At 39.9% G+C, this 19,760-nt stretch overlaps 1 long non-coding RNA gene across 1 annotated transcript in view; it reads right to left on the bottom strand.

The window, feature by feature from the left end:
* Window positions 1–8,043: 8,043 nt before the first annotated feature.
* The window catches only part of LOC132017372 (uncharacterized), a 32,660-nt gene continuing 20,943 nt past the window's right edge, over window positions 8,044–19,760 (bottom strand). Inside the window, exons 2-5 of the long non-coding RNA XR_009404247.1 lie at window positions 11,784–11,922; window positions 11,380–11,422; window positions 10,519–10,605; window positions 8,044–8,839 (exon numbers count right to left, since the gene is read on the bottom strand). This is a non-coding gene — a long non-coding RNA (uncharacterized LOC132017372). The remainder of the gene's footprint in view (window positions 8,840–10,518; window positions 10,606–11,379; window positions 11,423–11,783; window positions 11,923–19,760) is intronic.

Here is a 19,760-nt window from a genome sequence, read left to right as displayed (position 1 = left end):
TAAAAAAAGAAAATATTCTTTTCTTGCAAAGAATGCAAAAGAGATCAATTTGATAACATTAAGTAAATTTTGCAAAACCCTGCTGAAGTGATACCAATATTTAAGATTTAATTCAGACATAGAGGTTAAAGTAGTTGTAAGCTAGTTAACAAATACTTCCTGAACAATTGTTCATTCCAGGCACAGTGGCAATAGCTGCTGGTGATCTATGTAAGAGTAACCGTCCATATTGGAGCTTATAGTCCAGAATTAGGGTGGGGTGAGCCAAAGAAGAAACATCAGGTATCATCATGATTTTGGATTGTACTGAAAACACTAAGCAATAATCACATCTATTTCATAAAAGTTCGGTCTTTCTTCCAATGTGCCGCAATCACAAGGTATCAGCTTGGCTTCTCCAATCCAGCTGCTCCTCTCAACTGGACCATGAAATAGGTAGAAGGTAGAATATGACTCAAACTTCTGGGGGGTTTTATCAGTCCTTAGGAGAACTATCCCCCAAAAGCTACAGCATATCAATGGCCTCAGATCTCTTCTCCAAGTTCCCTTACCTAGGGCAAATCCATCTGTATCCTGGCCAATCTCTTGCTCCTTCTTCCCAGAGGCACCAATGCCTTCTTCCAAGGAACCTTCTTGTTAAACTAATCAAGATCTAAACTAATCGCATGCCATTCGTTCACACTGTGGCCTCATAAGATGATCTCACACATCCTATAATCTGATAAACTTGAAGAATGAGGATCTCAACCCAGTCAGGTCTCCTTGGCTCCGCATCAAAGAAGCTGGTCTTTCCATTACTGACCTTTCAGGTTTTTAGGCAGGATCCAAACACTGACTAAACGCAGGGGCTTATATTAAGTTCTCAGTGTGGTCTCATTAAGGCCCTTTTCTCCTGATCTGAAGTAAAAAGGACCCATAACAGACTAACTCCTCTCTTCAAACATGTTCCTTTTCTAAGCCTTACTCTTTCCACCCTCTTTATGAGTGAAGGGTTAATAGGATTAGTTTTTCCATCTTCTTTGAAAATGTGGCGTTACTCAAGCCTTTAAACGTTGTCAGTTTACAAGGGGAACAGAACTTTAATTAAACAAGGATGAAACCAGCAAAATCCAGAATGTGGGAAACTTCAAGACAACTAACCCAGTTTTTTTCAACAAATAATTGTAAGAGTAGGAAATAAAAGGAGCCACTAAAGAGAGATATCAATTAAATATGATTCATAAATTTTGTTTGGACCCTAATTCATACTAACTATGAAAAAATATGAAACAAAGAAATGTAAACACTGGTGAGATTTTGATGATATTAAGGAAACAGAGTTAAATTTTTCAGAAGGATAGTGGTATTATGGATATATTAAACACTGAGGAGTCTTTATCTGTTAAGGATACACATTAAGATACTTACTTATATCACATTAAGATATTGTATATCACATTAAGTGGTATGATGTCTGGAATTTGTTTCCAAATAATGTATTAGTAGAGGGGGTGAGAATAAAGATGAAACAAAGTGATATGTGTTGGCCGTGTGTTGAGACCAAGCCATAGATACTAAGGATTCATTATACTATTCTATCTACTTCTGTAAATATTTGGAATTTTCCATGAAACGAAAAGGGGAAAGCACAGCTTCATGCTCTCACAGGTCTCTTTGAATTGTGGCACAGACTGTTTTAATGCCTCAACTAAACTATTCACTTAACATTTTTCATATAAGGTATTTTAAATGTCTACATGGCCAATTCATGGATTGTCTAATATCCAACTTACTTTCCACCATACTGTAATTCCCCTCCCTGAAAGCTGAGCCTGGGCAACTGCTCCACTCTCTCCTCAACCCCTCCAGAATGGTGTTGGATGGTCACATCATGCAGGAGCAACATGCTACGGAAAGTAACTCTCTGGATTTTGCAGTCTATGAGCCACTAACTGTACACTTCGAAATCTCTTCTACCATGGTAATTCTGAAATTAAGTAAGCTCCATCATGAAATTTTCTGTGGGAGACAGCTATACTTCTTACCGGTCTCAAGAGAGTGACTTTATTTTGAGGTCAAATACTTTAAATTACATTCGTTAATGCCCCAATTTTTATGACCCTTTGACATAATATGATAATGTAGACAATTTATGAAATGTCAGTTGCACTTGTGGAGTACGCTGGAACTGAATGCCACTTAGAGTTTTTCCTATGATGACATTTTACCATCCTAAATCCTTTCTCCGTAAAATCACTTCTCTTTTTAGAATCTGTTGTAAATCTCATGATTGATTACAGAAATTTGCCTTCAGAGCCCAAAACTCTGACACTTGTTTCTTGTACTGCATTCTGTATTAAGTTATCCAAAAATAACAGTGCCAAAAGCCATTATGAGGACAAGCATTTAGAAGAATTTTAGGGTAAAGCTCATGGAAAGCAAATAAAAAGGAGCCACATAATATTCCCCACTTAATGTTTCACTTTCTCTCCACTCAAATATTCTTTTTTTTTTTTAAAGATTTTATTTATTTATTTGACAGAGAGAGATCACAAGTAGGCAGAGAGGCAGGCAGAGAGAGAGGAGGAAGCAGGCTCCCTGCGGAGCAGAGAGCCTGATGCGGGACTCGATCCCAGGACCCTGAGATCATGACCTGAGCCGAAGGCAGCGGCTTAACCCACTGAGCCACCCAGGCGCCCCTCAAATATTCTTTTTTTAATAACATGAGTAAAAGAGAGGGCAAATTAAACTTTCTCACCACTATTAAACATTACAAGATACAGATATATTTCCACTAAGCATCATTAACATGTCATAAATTATCCAAATTTTCTTTCCCTCCTTAGGAATGGAAAGGAAATCTCAAACACATACACAGAGCCCCAAGATGACACTGACTTCCTATCACTAAGTTGAAGTTCTCAGCTTCCACATTTCATTGCCTTGCACAGTAAAATAATAAATATTGGACATGCAATATAAAAAGGAGCTATAATCTCATCAGAATATATAGGTACATACAACTTAATTTCTTATTAGTAATTGGGGAAAAGACCAAAGTTTGACCCTGATTCATTCTCCAGTTAAAGATATGGAACAGGGGGAAAAAAAAAAACCACAGGAAAAAAAAATATGGAACAGGTTATGGTCATCAAAATTATACATAAAATGTGGGAAATATATTAAAACTTATCACCCAAATATCTATTTATAAAGATCAAAACCATTGGATTAAGAAAAATTTGAAGGTGATGAATGAGACCAATACTGAATTGGATTGATAATGTTTATTTTATTTATTTTTTAATTATGTTATATTAGCCACCATACAGTGTATCATTAGTTTATGACGTAGTGTTACAAGATTCATTGTTTGTGTACAACACCCAGTGCTCCACGCAGCAGTTGCTTTCCTTAATATCCACCACCGGACTCACCCATCCCCCCTACTCTTCTCCCCTCTAAAACCCTCAATTTGTTTCCTGGATTTGCAGGAAATCAAAATCTTCTTCTTCTAACTAAGTTCTTCTAACTAATCTTCGTCTTCTAACTAACTTCTTCTAACTAACTAAATCTAAATCTTCTTCTAACAAATCAGAAGAATGCTGGCATAAGTTGATAAGTTGACTCTGAAAACAATTACCTACGTATGTCATACAAATGCTTTGAAATAACTGGGATAAGGTCGTTATGCAAATTATAAAGTAGCACACACCTGAGAAGGAGCCTCACCAGGAAAAACTGCTAGAATATCAGCCAGTAGGGGAGAAAAAGAAAAACACATATGACAAATGCAACTGAGCAAAAACCCAGATATCATCTTCAGAGAATTTTGTATATTTATCAATTATTTGGACTTACCAATGATATTGTTAGAACATTAGGTGGATGGTTAGCTCTAGATAGCAGCTACATATACAGTGTTTATTATGTATTAGAAATTGTCCTGGGGTGCCTGGGTGCCTCAGTGGGTTAAAGCCCTTGCCTTCGTCTCGGGTCATGATCCCAGGGTCTTGGGATCAAGCCCCGCATTAGGCCCTCTGCTCCTCGGAGGGCCTGCTTTCTCCTCTCTCTCTGCCTGCCTCCCTGCCTACTTGTGATCTCTCTCTCTGTCAAATGAATGAATAAAATCTTTAAAAAAAAAAAAAAAAAGAAAGAAATTGTCCTAAGCACTACATCAATCCCCGTAATCTTCATAATAATCCTAATAGAAAGTAATATTATGATACCTATTTTTAAGAAGCATAGTAACGTAAACTGAGGCACGAGAAGTTCTATAACTTGTCCCAGGGAATAAGTAAACCAGAGCCACTACTCTCTATTACCTCTTGACTTTGAATGGACAAGACTAACTTTCATTAAATAATCAGAAAACAATTGTAAATGTATTACAAACCTATATGTGCATGCCAAAAAAATGTGGTGAATGGATATGTGGTTTTGGAGAAGGAACATGGCCCAAAAAATGAAAAAAAAATTCATAATATTTAACTAGGGCAAAATAAAGTATATCAAAAGAGATATGATACTTCATAGTCTCAGCCTGAGTTAGCAAAATAAATTAAAGTGCATTCAAAAATCATAAATAGAACCCCAAGAAATAAGAATCTTGAGAGAATGTTCCTCCGGCATACTTGGTCAGATTATTCCTTGCCACCATGCCATCGCTGGACAAAGCTGAAGCTCAAAAATGTAGGTATAGGGGCGCCTGGGTGCCTCTGCCTTTGGCTCAGGTCATGATCTCAGGGTACTGGGATCAAGCCCCACATGGGGCTCTCTGCTCAACAGGGAGCTTGCTTCCCACCCCACCCCCCGCCTACCTCTCTGCCTACTTGTGATCTCTGTCTGTCAAATAAATAAATAAAATCTTTTTTAAAAATGTAGGTATAAACCATCCAAATAGTAAATTTATATTTTCTGCTTTCCAGACACTGTGCTTTATTAGTAGTATTACTGTTAGTTTCATTATTACCATTAATACAAAAAAATCAAATTTTCCTTGCTGTGATCCAAAATAAGTATTGAAGCAAATAAGGTAAGCTCAACAAGAATGATAAGGACAGACGGGACATAGTAAAGACTCCTGAAAAATGCAGGTCAGAAGTTGTATGGAATTGCAGCATTATTGACAATAACCAAGGTATTGAAATAACCTCAGAGTCCATCAGTGGCTGAAGAGATCAAGAAGATGTGGTATATCTATACAATGTAATAACATTCAGCTATAAAAAGAAAAAATATTGCCATTTGCAACAATATGGATAGAACTTCAGGGCATTATGCTAAGTGAAATAATTCAGAAAAAGAAAGACAAATACTGTATGATCTCACTTATATGTGGAATCTAGACATCAACAATAACAATAACAACAGCAGGAACAAATTCTCAGAAACTTTAAGATCAGTGGTTGCCACAAGCAGGGGGTTGGGGAGTGGGTGAAATAGGTGAAGACAGTCAATGGGTACAAACTTCCAGTTACAAAATTTAAAAAGTCCTGGGGATGTAACATACAGCATGGTAACTAAAGTTAATTATACTGTATTACATATTTGGAAATTGCTAAGAGAGTCAATTTTAAAAGATCTCATCACAAGAAAAAAATTGTAACTATGTACAGTGATAGATGTTAACTAGACTCATTACCATGATCATTTCACAATACAAACAATATATTGAATCATTATGTTGTACATGTGAAACTAACATAATGTTAGTGTCAATTATACCTCAACTAAAAATAAGAAAAAAAGAGAGAGAGAGAGAGAGCCTGCAAGAGATAATCATACCTTTCCTGGATCTAGAGAGGATCTAGACTGGCTACTCTTCCCTTGCATGAACTTTGAGTGAACTTTTTCCTATCAGGGTTCTCTTCGAAGTAGTCCTCATAGTGAAAATTTGTGAAGAGATATTTTATGGCAGATGGAAAAGATTTTTTTTTTTTCCTAATGAAGGGCAGAACAAAATACTGCTTTGAAAATGGTAGGATTCAGTTTAGACATAGGAGAAATTTCTTGGCTATAAAAACCTACACTATCTGCTGTATCATAGGAAAGTAAATTATTGACTCATCTAGTGTTTTTATGACTGAAGAAGAAAAGTCTCTTGCTGGACTGCCTAGAAACAGGGGGATGGACTAAATGACTTCAAGGATTCCTTCCTCCTAGCTGATTTGGGGATAATTACAGGGAAGAACAAACACAGTCTACTGTTAGTTCTCTGGTATATCCTCAAGAGATTTTTTAAAAAGTTTAAAAAAACACATTAAGGTACATTAACTCATTATGATATCTTAAATACACTTACATCAAAATCTTTGCAGATGTGAAAATATGTTTCTCTTGCCTTCTTGTGTCTAGTATCTGACGTCCTTGGCAAATTTAGCCCTAGTGTATCCCTAGCACTGAGGCAGGGGTTTCAAATTACTGATGAGGTCTTCTGTCTCTTTAAAGGTGGTATTAAGAGTACCTAGGAGTTCTGAGCAATATCGTCCCTTTTTAGATCTGTCCATTCATCATGATCCCGTGCCAGAATTTGTTAGGTAAACATGATTGACAGACAGCCATCTTTATCCTTTATATGGCTGGAGGTCAGCCCTGGTGGAAAGTAATGCTTTTTTAATTAGCTGTTAGAGGATTGAATTTCCTTTGTGTGCATTGCATGCTGCTTTCTCTCTTAGCCAGTATCCAAAGTGGGCATCTCTTATGCTTTTCGTGCTTAGTATAACTCAGATGACTGAAGAACAATCATAAAAGATTCATATTGAAGCTGTTTTATAAAAATTTGCACAGCTGGCAAAAAAAAAAAAAAAAGAGAGAGAGAAAAAAATACTTGAAATAACAGAGTCCTCAGAAAGGAAAATGAGCAAACTTTTCAAGGCTATCTTGGCAAATAGAGGCTGCAAAGAGAAAATGGTTTTGTCACAATACCTCCGCTGCAAAAATAAAATAAAATAAACATAATTTTTAACTGTAATGTGCAAAATATAATTTCCCTCCAAGGAATTGGTCCTTCCATTGAAAGGTAAAATAAACCCCTGAAACACTTTTGGTTTGGCAGAGTTTGCAAGAAAAACAGAGCAAGCATTCGTGACTAATTCAATGGCACTGTTCTCCTTCCATATCTTTTGTGAGGCAAGATGTTCACTTCAGAAAAAGCTGATGATTTTTATGCCTAAAACAATTAATTCCACAATATGTGGAACCACTGTGAAATAAGAATGGGTGTGCACAAAACATTAATACACATTCAAAACACATGCTTTTTATTTAAGTGTGAAATTGATGGGCTATAAAAGAAACACTCTCGGTCTTATAATATAAACTACTAGGTAGTTTATAAATACAGTAAGGAGATATGAAGATTCAGTATAAGGGCTAGTTTATACTAAGATCCTAAAAATAAATATTCTAACTTATGAATCAAAAACTACAATCAATTATTGTAATGTAAGGCAAAAAATAGACCCCGACTCTCTTTTGTCCAGTTTTGTGTCTAAGCTAGTCTACTGGTTCTCTTTATTGTTTTGTTTCCAATTTCATTGCTTTCTGATCTTTTAATTATTTTCTTCTTCTTAGGGTTCTTATACTCTTCTTTTTCTAGTTTTTTAAAGTGAAAGCTTACACAGTTGACTTGAAGTGGTTTCCCTTTTTGAGATCTTCCTTCCACCATGAGTGCTCTCTCTCTCTCTCTCTCTTTTTTCCATTAAGAGGTAATATGGTGTTTAAGAGCTCCAGATTTGGAGCCAAACTGCCTGGGTTTGAATCCGCATTCATTCACCAGCTGTGTGATCTTGGGAAAATTGCTTATGCTCTCTGGGCTTTGGTTTTCTAATCCGTAAAATGGGTCTAAAAATACTTCTTGCCCATTTAACAGTTTGTTGTATGGAATAAGTGAGGAAAGATATCTACAGAACTGTGAAGTTCTTTGCAATGTGTGCGATTTAAGTGCTATTATTCTTCCAAGTGCCCTGAATTTATAAAATGTGTAGAGTGTCCATCAGGGATAGTCTACCTTTTGAAAAGCTAACTTTGTTTAAATAACACATTACCAGTAGCGAATAATTTATTGGGGTTTTTGTTTATTCTCCATTCCTCAATGCATCAATCAAGCATCAATGCACAATATGGGGTTGTACTTAGAGGAGGAAAATGAATTTATCCACTTATAATGTTGATGACGTCTATCACCCAGTGAAGGTATCCGTGCCAGGGTGTGCAATTTCAACCCACAGGAACTTGAAGAAGTCTCCACTGCATGCCTTTTGTATCCTTGTTAGCTAATTAAGCTCCAGAAATTAATGCATTACTAACCTATACCTCTTCTCTTTTGAGAAGAGGTATTGATTAGTGACCTGGTGGATATATTGTTTAAACAAGGAACAACCTACAAAAGCAAATGGCTACAAGTCCAGCTGCCATGCATGATTTAAACAAACAAACAAAGAAACAAACTCAAGGAGGACGTGGTTGTCAGAGATTTCCCAAGATGTAGTTTGGTTAGTTTTGTGCTGGATGTTGGGCATGTCATTTCTTCTGATAACTTCAGGCAGAAAACTGGTTGATGCTATCAGAAACCTGGACCACGTTTGAATTCGCTTGAGATTTTGTCTTGCTAAGACTGAGTTTTTCCCCACCAAAGGGTTGTGATGGCTGCGAAGGAATCCACATAGAAAATGTCTGCCACGGTTTGAAAAAGTCGTTTCATCTGCAGCTGCTCGGTAGACAGGCAACCACGCAGAGCCCACCGAGCGAAGCGCCCTCGAAGGTCACATCACGTGCACAGCCAAGATTCGTGCTTTGGTTCCAATTTTCCCCAACACATGGCATCTTCGCCTTCAGTGGGGGACTATGAGAGAAGTAGCTGGGGGTGCAGAGAAGGGACGGACGGGAATTAAAACGAGGCAGGAAGTCATCCACATTCTTGAGCACTTACTCTATGCCAGGTGCTGTGCTAGGTAAGCCCACTACGTGTTATTCTCCTCTGATCAACTGAACAAAAGCAATCTTAGAAAAGCCTTTCAGGATGAACAATTATTTGAGAATTGGAGGTTGCGAAGAGGAGCTCTTTGGGACGGCCAGGATACAAGGCACTAAGATGTGTCAACGCTCATTTTGAGAGCGTTTTGACGCATCTCTTTTCCTCTCCTTTATGGGACTGCAGGGCTCTACCTCATACAGCCAGTCTTCTTCACTGCTGTGGGTGTACACAAATCTACATAGTCATGAATATATAAAGTCTGCAAAAACCTGTTACAAGATAGGTTTTAGCCGGGTTTTGTTTGTTTTGTTTTGTTTTTTTAATTTTATTTCCTTTTGCCAAGACCCAGTTTGGAAGGGAAAATACTGCTGCTTTGGTGTTTCCTCTCATTAAAAGACTCCACGGAAAAGAGTGTGCTAGAAATTTATAAACAAGTGCAGCATTACGGGTCTAATTAGCTGGAAGAATACCTGTATAAATGGAATCTGTCGGACACAATAAGCTGCCCTCCCCCCACTTATATAATAATCCTGGCTTTCAGGAGACTAATCACTACACACCATCTACACAGCATCTAATTTCCTCATCAAATTTCTCTGCTGGGTTTAGCCATGCTTGTCAACTTCCCAGCTCCCTCTTCAATAACTGGGTTTATTCTTAGTGTCTCGCCAATAAACATTCCTATGAGCAAACCCATGAAAGAATGAAGTCCAGATTTCTTTATCGCTCCCTCTTTCGGGAAGGGTTTTCTGCTCAGACTCCTGGGAAAGGTCACAGGTAATTTCGGCTGGTCACTTTAGGGTGGCAGGATTGCAGCGAGCACATTGGGGCCTTTTGTTTAAACGGCTGCCCGACCACCAAAGGTGACCGCAAGCTGCAGGGAGACCGTTTAGAAAAGCGAACCGGCGATCATGGAAGCAAGTCCGCCCAATTCAGTCTCCCTTTCCGCACAAATGAAGTTGCTCATGTTCCCCGTCCGGACAAATGTGGCTTTCTGAGAGCAAACTTATCTTCCCTTTGGCTTAGGTGCTCTGCATTGTTTTGGGCTTGCAAGGCATTTTTAAGATGACTCATTGTGACAGAGAAAATTGTCATGAGTGAACTGAAAGCCAAATCCTTTTCATATTAATTTCATCCAAGGAAAGTTCATTTACATCTTTCCCGCAGAGTATCTTCAGAATCCTGCTTTGTAGAGTCTCAGAAGAGAAGTGGGCACCTAGCTAGTTGTGTAAATGTGGAACGGCTGGGTTGGCTGTTTCTAAAATAGTATTGGCGTGAGGCGCTGGAAGGATGGAATTATGTCCCCTCCACCTTCCCCAAAAAGATATGTCAGAATCCTAACCCCCAATGCCTTAGAATGTGACTTTATTTGGAGGTAGAGATGGTACAGAAGTAATCATATGAAAATGAGATCATTAGGATGGGCTCGAACCCACCTGACTTATGAAAAGGGGAAACTGGACACACACAGAGAAGTTGGCGTGATACAGCAGAGGCCAAAGATTGCCAGCAGAGGACCAGAAGCTAGGAGAGAGACATGGAGCAGCTTCTCGCTCACATACCTTAGCAAGAAGCAAGCCTGCTGCTACCAGGGTCTTGGACTTCCAGCTTCCAGAACCGTGAGACAATACGTTTCTGTGCCCCTCCGTCTGTAAGACATCGTTATGGCAGCCCTGGGAAGCTGCTTTCCTTTCCAATAATACATTCCAGGGTATTAAAAAGTAATTTTTTTAATACCTGGACCTGAAAAAGCATCCTATGCCCACAAATAAGTCAGTAGCAGCTGTAGAAGTAGAGACTAGCAAGATTCCACTATGACACAAGCTTCTTCTTGAGCAAGTTAGACTTGGCCTCTCCTTCCACCTGTTAACTACACTGCCTAAGTGTTTCACCGCCCTCCAACACTAGTAAAACCCCTAAGCCAGAGTTTCACAACCTCTGTGCTATCACCATTTGGGGTCAGATGATTCTTCAGCATGGGCTGTCCTTTGCACGTTGTAGGATGCTGAGCAGTATCCTTGACCTCTACCTACTAGATGCCCATAGAGCCATCCCCCAGCGTTGGGACAAAGGCTGCGGACGGGTTCCAATATTCCACGAGAGGCAAAATCCACCACAATGGAGAATGACTGCTCCGAACACATTTTCAGGAAGCGATTGCAAACTTGTAATGAAAAAAAAAAAAAATGTATAATTGATGTCCCCTAATCCCCAGTTTTCATGGCCTTCAGAGACTTTTTCCAAAACTTAGTAAATGAAAGCCTTGTTTTATTCACAGGCAAACCAATCCTATGCAATCTCATTTACTAGCATTTACCGAGGGCTTCTCACTGACATCCTAAGTTAGGCCGCAGGTTCCTTGCCATGTGCATCTTACTCAATTAGCCTCGGAAATCTACCTCTTTGTATCCGGGAGCTCTTACCTAAGAAATGGGTCAGTCTGGCAACCGTCATCTTCCGCTTGTCCTGAGGGTGAAAAGGAAAGTTTATGTGAATTAACATCCCTCCTCTCAAGAGGAAAGGGTGGTCTTCCGTGGCTATGGGGCATCTTGCCAAAGTCAATACTCAGTAAATATTTGTTGGATCAATGACAGCTCTTGTTCATCAAAGACAAGAAATAAAAAGTTTCAGGCAAAACATAGGACAATCTTATTATATTGGTAAGTTCATCTTTAGTGAGTGAACTTAATCTTTTCTTTTTATTCTACACTAGTTTTTATACTATATGTTTTCAATCCCGAAATATGCATTTGTCCCCCAAAAAGAAAGTTTTTCCTCTTTGTGGGGGGAGGTGGGTTTGCCTTGTGTGGAGTGTACCAGTATTTACCATCTCTGTACATTATCACAGTCTGATATTTAGATTCCGGACTCTGGATTCAGATAGACATGAGTTTGAATTCCAGATGCAACAGGGAGCAGTTTTTTGTCAGTTCCTTGTCCCAACACAGCTTCAGGTTTTTTATAATCTGTAAAATAGGAGTAATAGTACCCGATAAAATTATTATGGGATGAAATAGGGTAATGCTTGCATAACACTTAGTTTGGATAAAAGCAAAGTTACTGTTAATTATTGTTTTTAGAGCTGGACAATTTCCAAACAGATCCATTTAAATGTGTTCTTCCCCTAAATCTTTCCAAATGACCCAACTTTGTTGCTGCAGAGATACTTTCCATGGTTTTCCATGATAACAATATACAAGTGAAAGGTTTTCTAAAATAGGGGTTAGCAAACAGAGGAGCAGGCAAAAATATTTTAATCTTTGTCAGACAGTCTCCATTTCAACTACTCACCTCTCCCGTTGTAGCTTGAAGACAGCCGTAAGCACCATGTTACCAAATGAACATGGTGGTGTTGCAATAAAACTTAATTTACAAAAACAAGGGACCAGCTGGGCTTGCCACACAGGCTGTAGTTTGCTAATGCTTATTCTAAAAAGAACAAACAGCTTTCCCTTTTCACATGTCACTACCCAGGCTTTGTGTGTTGGTGCTCCATTAAAAAAATAATAATAATAATAATAACTCCCAATATAAACCACGTCTTATCCTCTTTCCTTAGCAATTAAACTGAGCTTATAATTTGTGAGATGAAATCAAGGCTGAAAACATCATTTCACTTCTGCTCAGGAGTACAGGTTGGGCATCCGTGCCTCCACAGATGCTCATGGGTGTGTCTGATTTAGCCCTTCTCCTGCTGACTTTATCCACAGGTGAAGATGGAGTTCCTGGGGAGACCTCCCATGATACAGGAAGCACTTGACAAGAACTTCATCTCAGACATCACAGTGGCCTTAAGGACTCAGTGCCAGGACCATCAAAAACACCTAAGATTTTGTGCCCAGTTTAGGTTTACAAGTCTTTGCTCCCCTGTGGTCCAGACTTTGAGGGTTACATAATTCAAAGAACAGAGTCCAGCTTACAAAAGTCATTTCTAAAAACAAAACAAAACAAAAACAAAAATCCTCAGTCATTTATTTCGATTTTTAATAACATTGAGGGGATCTGTAGAACAAAGTATGTCTCTTTAAAATCCCACTTTTGAAGCACCTGGGTGGCTCAGTGGTTAAGAGTCTGCCTTCAGCTCAGGTCATGATCTCAGGGTCCTAGGACCGAGCCCCACATCAGGCTCTCTGCTCAATGGGAAGCCTGCTTCCCCCTCTCCAATTCCCCCTGCTTGTGTTCTCTCTCTCTCTCTCTCTCTCTCTGCTAAATAAATAAATTTTCAAAATCTTAAAAAAAAAAAAGAAAAAACAAAATAAAATCCCACTTTTGCCTCACATCTATGTCTATGTTTAATGTAGTTTATTTTGAAAGATTTCTTAATACCACTTGCGGTTGGACAACAACACTCAGACCAGGGACGTGAGATCCCTACTTTCATGGTCAGGATAGTCTCTGCCTGACAAATTCCCCAAAACAAAAGCCCAACCCTGGCATTTGTACCAGCTGTCATCTTCTCCTTTTTCCTTCTGGGTTGCTCATTATAAAGCCCAAATGTTAGGCTGGTAACAAAGAAAGTAGTCCAGAGAAAAAGCTAGGAACCTCGTGAATAATTAATAAATCTTATAACAAAAATAGGACGCGTCTTGATTACGATGCTGTGCTTTGAAGCCTTAAATCAGTATTCAAACAAACTTCAATCCCCTTTGAGAAATGAAAGAGTGGCTACCAACTCTAAGGCAGAGAAGAAAATGAGATGTTTGACAAGAAGAATGTAACAACCACTGCCACCATTTATAATTTGAAGTTCCTTCTAACAGGTAATTTGTGGCATCTACAGTGTGGGTACACTTTTCTCTTTCTTAGCAATACCAGTTCTGTTGATGTTCAAAATCTAGATACCATTTGTACAGAACAAAGGTGTATTCATTTTCTATGGCTGTGTAACAAAGGACCACAAACTTCGTAACAAATGACCATAAACTTAGTAGCATGAAGTGACATTCCTTTATCATTTCACAGCCTAACTGGGCTCCCTGATCAAGGTCTCAACAGACTGAAGTCAAGGGGTCAAACAGGGCTGTGAGCCCACAGAGGGCTCTGGGTTCTCTTCTGAACACCCATGGCTGTGACTCAACTCAGTGCCTTGCTGCTATAGGACCGAGTCCCGGCTTTCTTCCCGGCTGTCAGCTGGAGGTCTGTCTGTCCCAGCCCCAGAAGGGCCCTGGCATTCTTGCCATGCAGACTTCTCAGGTGCCCTCTCCTAGCATAGCACCTAATTTCAAAGAGAATCTCTCTCACAGAGAATTTTCTTTCACAGAGAATCTCTCTGACCTCAGGGAGGGCTTTAGGTTTTCTTTTAAAGGGCTTGCTTAATTAGCTCAGACCACTCCAAATAATCTCTCTTTTAATTAACTCAAGGTCAACTGATTAGGGACCTTAATGACATCTTCAAAATGCCTCCTCCTCTGCCATACATAGCACAAGGTAATCTCAGGGACGATATCTCATCATATCCACAGGTCTTACCCATACCCAGGGACAGATTCACCAGGATGTGTACCACAGGACACAGGAATCCTGGGAATCATTTTAGAATTCTACCCACCACTATGGGAGAGACTGGGATGACAACAATCCATCCCAAACTACCAAAGATGTATGCGTGTAGAAGTATGCGTGTGCGTGTGACACACTCCTATCCTTAGGAACCCACTTCTCAGCATGGGCTCCCCCAAAGTGTAAAACCCCCCACTTAAGATCCACAATGATGACACAGAGTATTTCTTGTTTATTTGTTAAGACTGCGGCATAATGGGCACCTGTGTTTCCCGCTTCCGCTCCATGAAACAAAGTGAACTCGAGATAACTCTCTTGATAGGGACGGGAACCCAGATGTGCCTTTCAGGCAATGACTTTCTCTTGCCTGGAAAACTACAAAGTGAATTTGAAACCACGGGCAACACAGTGGCAGTCACATGGATAAGATTAAAAAAAAAAAAAAAAAAAAAGAGGAAGAACAGACACATCAGGAGACTGTAAGCTGTTTTCTAAATTCAGAACCAGTGGAATATTTATGTTGGCAGCACCCCGTAACTCGCAGCAGGAGAAGATCCGACAGAATGCACTCTATACATAACCCATGCAAGCCCCAGATCAAGAGGAGAGTTATTTGCATAAACAGAATCCTAGAGACCATGTCGTCGCTGTCTTGCTCTTCCTCCTTCCTGCCTCTCTCCCTTGCAAGCCAGTGGTGTTGAGTTTCCCTGGGCTACCTTCCATGAACATCAAGGAATGCAACAGAGATGAATGTTACATTGACACCAGCAGTGCCACCACAGAAAACTGTTTGTCCACTCTTTTCATTTCTCAGTCCCAGCAAGCATCTAAAGACTTTGCACCTGTTCTAGTTAGCCCTGGCAGATGCAGTCTGTATTTATATTAATAGAATGATGTTTTCATGTTTTCATAACAAAATGGGTGTGCAGCAATTGTGGCGCTCCCTTTGGATGCTCTCACCAGCGCAGGACCGGGGGAGGGGCAGCTCTTACATAAAGTCCCAGGGCAAGGGTAAAAGACTCACAGATCCCAAGCTGAATCATCGGGACAGTTCGAGAACTTTTTCAGGGATGACCAGACTTGAGTATTGGAAATTGAATCAGATACTCGCGTAAGAGGAAAACATGCTGGATGTAGATGGGCTTTTCATGGGGGAGTTTGGAGCTATGAACTTTTTTGTATTCCATCTCCTGTTTCTGTAAGTTGTGTCTTATCTCCCCAGGGTAGAGCTGAGAACTGGTGAGATCATACTTGGCTCAATTCCTGAAAGTTTGTTTTGAGTCACCAGTGTAAATATTGCCCACCCAATCTGTACATTTGCACAAATTAACTGAAACCAGCTACCCATTCCTTTCTCGTATTTGGATCTGTTGATTAACCCTGACAGCTGTAACCTCATTAGTCCAAGCTCTGGCCATAGCAAGGCAGCTGTCAAATCAGGAGGAAGTAGAAGCTGAAGTCTCCTCTACAGACCGGACATACTAAAATCGATAGGTGCTCTAAAAGGTTTCAGTTATGATTCTAATTCTAATTTATGTGGTGCAGTGGGCTTCTCCTACACCCACAACATAGGCCTGACCTCATTTGTTGATGAAGAAAGCAGAGGGACTCTTACAAAGCAAGAACATGGGTTTTTACCTATGTAAAAACCTTCGGATCTGGATCGGTTGAAAATGGGTTTTTAGCATGCATTGTAACACAGAGACATTTTAATATATTTTAAGATATAAACTCCTAATGTATTTTTTGGCGTGAGAGATTGTGTTAGTTTTGACAAGAGGCCAACAGGGTCCTGACTATAGAAATAAGAAAGATCCTGCAGCTGGTGCTCGCTGGAAAAGTAGAGATAAAAAGCGAGGAAAGAATTAGAACACACTCCAAGAAGAATGTGGTTTCCCTAAATAGAACGCAAAGTCCTCCGAGTGAATCCTATTCTCTTCCATAAGACTCTCTGAGGAAGGGGTACAGAGGGAAAATTCTTAGTAACTATTCATTAGAACCTGAAAGCTCAGGGGAGGAGATGATTTTCCATTCACCCGTGTTGAAAAGGACAATGGGGCTGGTCAAATGCAATGTGTGAACTGCCCTTGCGGTATTCTCACTATGAGGAAATAGCATGGCGGAGCGGAAGAAGCTGTAAAGGAAAAATCTGGAGACCTCCCCTCTAGGCCCTGTTCTGCCACGGCCCACGGTCAGGGTTTTAGACCTTTGCTCTCTACAGATCTCAGTAGACTCCGTCATAAAGTAAGGAGGTTGACCTGATGATTGCAATGGCCCTGTCCATTTCTAGTGATTGAAATGACCATTTGCACAAACCCATTATCATAAGAAGTTGCTCCACCATTGCCCAAGGTGGATCCAACCACAAGTTTCTCACTTGGGGGTGATTTTCTTCCACTCTTTGCAGTGCCCTTCAGGGTATTATGCAAACAGGTGCTGTCCTTTGGCACCCCCTGGTGGTGTCTATGACTGTTACATGAGCCTTCACCATGTGGCCCTTGAAAATAAGGCTTTCTGTAGGAATCCAACTGTAGGGCTCAGACTGCTCTTCACCAAAGAAAAAAGTAAATCAACACTCATTGTTGTGACATTACACTTTTTAGTCCACTGCTTTTTAGAGGCTTAGCTGAGCATGCTGATTTAAAAAAAAAAAAAAGCCGCATTAGTCAGGTACTTTATTGACATAAACACTATATAAGGGCCAGCCCACTTCAAGTTGAAAGATTTACAAAATAACAAGGACTTCTACTTTCATTATTGTAAGGAAATAAGATTGCTTGTATAGGAAGTATTCAGGTATTGATTGGAAGTGTTTGCTTAGCACATGACCAATTTAAATTACCAGAAATACTAGATTAACTATATCCTGATGTTTCCTAAATATACACTGAGATAATAAGAAAGCACTGAAAGTTTACTGGGCCTTTCCTCCAATTTAAAAATCATGTACAGAGAAAATTATGAAATTCAAAAGCCAGTTAATGTGAAAAAATTAAGATGATTTTTTTGCTCTTAAATGACAGTTAAATAGATTCTAAGAATTGTGAGTCTTTAGAAATCAAATTCCATTTGACTGATCTATTTGATTGATTCTATCATAATTGATGTTCAATCATGATAATCTCCATTTAAGGTAGCAATTCCATTCTATTTCCCTGATCACATCAGCCCCCCCTCTTTTTGCTCACAATTATATCCTGTTCCTTTCACTTTGAAATTTAGTAAAAAATTGTCTTTGATTTACTGTAAAAAGCAAGTAAAAACATTTTAAATTGAAGTGCCAAAGAAATTAAGCAAACACAGGGTAAAAGAAAATGGGAAATCTCACAAAAGTTTAATTATTCTAAATTATGTTGACTACATCGACTCTACCATGTGTTAATGCTAAGTACTTTCAAGGCTAATTCATCTCCGTGTATTTAGTTTGATATGATTATAGCAACTATAACGGTTTCCAGGTAGGGTAAGGGGGAAAAAAAAAAAACAGTCACAGGAAAGAGAAAAGTCAATATTCCCCTAAAGGAAAAAAACATTTCTTTGCCATGTTTACTTGACTCCTTCTGGCAAAAGACTGTTAGGAGTTGTACCACACAGTTCAACCAGAGCTTGTCTGCAGAAAAAAATAATAATAATAAAAAAATTGCATCTCAGAGATTTGGTTTGGAAAATCTGCTTTTGTTTCCAATGCCTTGTCTCTTCTCAACCACGTTTATAAGCATTTTCCAAGCTCTTTACGAGCATTCTGCCTGCCTCTCCACGCTCCTAAATATCACCCTCAACTCCTGACGGCCAGCCACGGTTTCCAGCCTTGGCCAAGGAATAAAACATTGGTTCACCTCAAAGGCTGCCATTAAATTTACCTCATTTATTGACCAGCAGGAGGTGCACCCACCTTACTGGGGTCAACGTTAGCTATAATATTGCGGAGCTCATTGGCGCCCCAGACTGCTACCCTGTTTAATGACTGTTGGGCCCCATGGGCCAGGTAAATTCTACTGTTGACATATTGGTGGCAATGCCCTTGGAACACCTTTGATCCATTAGTATACTCTCTCCATTTAGGGATGTATTTTACTGTGTGTTGAATAAAAATAACCAGATATGGAAAAGTGAAGGAAACAAAGTGAGCGCCTACTGGAAGAATAAGCCGTTTATACTTCTTTGCAGTAGATACCGGGGCCTATGAGGACATCAAGTTTCAGGAAAATAAGGCTTGGAGAATGGCACCATCTGGATAGAACCACCTCAGGTCCTCTGTTGCCCTGGAGGTGGGTGGTACTGAACGGCCCAGGACTCGGCCAGCTCACTGAAAGACCAGCTTTCACTGCTGAATGACCTTCGGGCATGCATTTCTTTGCTTTTCCTCATCATCGCTTTACCATTCTGTGAAAGTGTGAGCTTTCTTAGCACAGTGACTGTGTTTAAAACAACTTGGAAGGCTTAGATACACTGTTACCTAGTAAAGAGAGTGCCTGGACTATGGGTTTATATTTTTCCATCTGCCGATAAAAGATCATACCCAATATGGGAGGGGGTTCATTTTGTTTACAAATTAAGGGCATAAAACTGTGCTAGACGGAAAAGCCTGGATATCGGAATGATCACTGTGTCCATAGACTGTCAAATGCTCTCAAGCCATGATCCCTTCCATGCTCCCATGTCCCCTGCAGAGCATGGCCTGGCCTGGGTTGACCAGGTTCAATGGTCAGGGTTTCTCAGGCTGAATGCTGATTCAGGCCTTCTCTCTCTGCTGCCAATAATAGTTGGCTGTAGTGCCAAATTTAGTGGTGGTTTCTTATGATGTGGATACCTGTCCAGCAGGGGTTGGACTGTGACCACAAGCCGTCTTCCTTAAACCACAAAATAGCTGTCAGAGGGTAACTGCTGATCGCCATTACTTGCCAGGCTCAGCAACCTCCAAGTAAGGGCCTTGCACATCCCATAGCGATTCCACTGAACGGCCCTCTCCCACCACGAAGCCAATTTTGTCAGGACGTAGAAATTCCTTGGGGTAATGATTCAGTGTTTGAGTTTCAGTGCTTTAAAAAATAAACAGACAAAAAGCAAACAAAAATCTCCTGCTCGTCTCTCCCTTATTGATCAGGTCTTCTTATTCTGGCATTAACGATTTTCTGTTCCATGGCACTTACATATTTTACGGTCAGCCACATTCAGCTTTTTTGGTCATCAGCGGGGACTAAATTTTAAAATAAAAAAAAACAAATTAGGGCACCTGGGTGGCTCAGTGGATTAAGCCGCTGCCTTCGGCTCAGGTCATGATCTCAGGGTCCTGGGATCGAGTCCC

Source organism: Mustela nigripes, chromosome 5 (genome assembly GCF_022355385.1).
Source record: "Mustela nigripes isolate SB6536 chromosome 5, MUSNIG.SB6536, whole genome shotgun sequence".
NCBI lineage: Eukaryota > Metazoa > Chordata > Mammalia > Carnivora > Mustelidae > Mustela > Mustela nigripes.
Note: the sequence above shows the minus strand (reverse complement) of the source record. Positions and strands in the feature narration are given on the sequence as shown.